The sequence below is a fragment of the Pteropus vampyrus genome, unplaced genomic scaffold (genome assembly GCF_000151845.1).
Source record: "Pteropus vampyrus isolate Shadow unplaced genomic scaffold, Pvam_2.0 Scaffold720, whole genome shotgun sequence".
NCBI classification, from domain to species: domain Eukaryota; kingdom Metazoa; phylum Chordata; class Mammalia; order Chiroptera; family Pteropodidae; genus Pteropus; species Pteropus vampyrus.
This window is the reverse complement of record NW_011889501.1, coordinates 14,792-17,142: the sequence shown is the minus strand read 5'-3', so window position 1 is coordinate 17,142 and position 2,351 is coordinate 14,792. Positions and strand designations below refer to the sequence as shown.

Here is a 2,351-nt window from a genome sequence, read left to right as displayed (position 1 = left end):
ATCATCACCATCATCACCATCATCACCATCATCACCATCAACACCATCATCATCATCATCACCATGACCACCATCACCATCAGCAGCACCATCAACACCACCATCATCACCACCACCATCATCACCACCACCACCATCACCACCACCATCACCACCATCACCATCATCACCATCATCACCATAATCACCATCATCACTATCATCACCATCATCATCATCACCATCATCATCACCATCATCATCGTCACCACCATAATCACCATCATCACCACCATCACCATCATAATTACCATCATCCTAATTGTCATTATCAATCCAATAAATGTCCTTATACATAGATGGGTTATTTTTAGAACTTGGATGATGGTCAAGTAGCATTAGCTTTACAAATTAAGGCCTATGGGTTCAAGAAGCCCTAAAGAATATTATACCCCAGGAACTGATGTGTCCAGCCAAGAACAGCAATTTCCTACCTGTGCTTATCAATGAGTGCCCCTTCTCCGATAACAGTTGCAGGAGGTACAAGGTTAAATCTTGGCCTGCTGTGTCCATCTGCATGGTTGACTGGGGCAGAGAAAAGCCATCAACGATGGGCACGAAGTATGTCATTCCTTCTCCGGATTCGATGGTTGTTCCTGGACAAGAGAAAACACTGGCATCGTAATGTAAAGTGCACGGTACTCCTTGTCAGTTGTCGAGTCTTCAGGAAGAGATGGTAGCAGGGGAAGAAATTGGAGGGGAAGGCCAAGGGTCCGAGGGCAGGGTGCTGGGTCAGACCGAGGGCTGGCAATTTTGGACAAGAAGCCTACAGACTTCTTTACTAAACCAGACATACAGGTATTAGCAGTAATTGCCAAAGAGGTCAGAGGATTATACTCTGCTATTAACACGTTGTTCTCTAAAGAACCGTCTTGTGTTGATGCGGACACTGGGAGCCTCTGGACGGCCCCGGAGTGTCGGAAGCGCGCATGCAGTGGAGAGCACGTTCGTTTCGGTCAGCAAGGCAAACTAGCTCTCCCGAAGGATGTGGCACGTGATGGAAACACACGGCCTCGTTTTGTGCGGATGGCGTCTTCTGGAACCATCCAGAGCTGAGTGGGGGTCTGGATAGTTGACGTCTTTCACCTGTCAAAGCCGGGAATCAAGAACTTGAAGTTTAAAGGAAGCCGAATGAGTCGGGAGCAGTACCACGTCCAGCTAAGGTGGGGAGCGAGGACCGGCGTCCCACCCACTTGGAACTCCCACCAAGGAGGACAAAGCACAGGAAACGGCAGTTTTCAAGATGCCAAACATCAGGCAACAAAGAACGGTGGTCCCCGAGAGGCAGAACATCGCACGAAGGACAACTGCAGACCACCAAACCTCATGCACAGACACAAAACTCCTGAGCACAATTTTAGCAAATTCAAGCCAACGATACATAAAAAGGATAATACGTCGTGACCAAGTGGGTTTAATCTCCAGAATGCAAGGTTGTTTTAACAAACACCCATCGCTGTAATTCACCTATTAAAGAACTAGAAGAGAAAATCCATATTATTATTTTATAGATGCAGAAATGCATGTGACAAAGTTTAACATCCGTTCATTAAAAAAAAAAAACCAACTCTCAGCGAACTAAGAATACAAAAGAGCTTCCTCACTGAGCGAGTCTGTCACACTGAGCGAACACCATACTCAGTGGTGGGGACAAGTGCTTTCTCTCTAAGACCAGGAATGAGACAGGGTATGGACATTCTGCCAGAGCAACCAAGCAAGAAAAGAAAACAATAAGAAGCATCTAGTTTGGAAACGAAGGAAAATGATCTGTGGACAACACGATACCTAAATAGTAAATCCTATGACGTCTCCAAAAAAAAAGCTACCAGCATGGATAAATGAGTTCAGTTAGGGTAACAGGATACAACATCGATATACAAAAATCAATTATATTTCTATATACTAGCAATGAACAATCAGAAATTGAAATAAAGACATCATATACAATAGTATCAGAAAGGATGAAGCAGAGATCAATCTGACAAAAGATATGCGTGATTTGTGTGCTATAAACCACAAAACACTGCCAGGAGAAATCAAAGAACACCCCAGAGGTACGTACTATCCTCGTTTGCCGGAAGACTCGATATTGTTAAGATGTCAGTTCTCCCCAAATCAATCTATCGGTTCAATGCAAATCCAATCGAAGCCCAAAGAGGCTTTTTCGGTAGATTGACAAACTGATTCTGAAATTCACGCGGAAATGTGAAGAACCCAGAATGGCAAAAACATCATCAAAAACAAGAGCCCAGAGGTTAGCACCAACGTTATGTTATTTCAAGACATATAAAGCTACAGCAATGCAGACAATG

General features: G+C 44.2%; 1 protein-coding gene across 1 annotated transcript in view; it reads right to left on the bottom strand.

The window, feature by feature from the left end:
- Positions 1 to 2,351, bottom strand: part of LOC105309330 (actin-2-like) — a 36,037-nt gene that overhangs the window by 25,887 nt on the left and 7,799 nt on the right. The gene's annotated exons all lie outside the window — the stretch shown is intronic.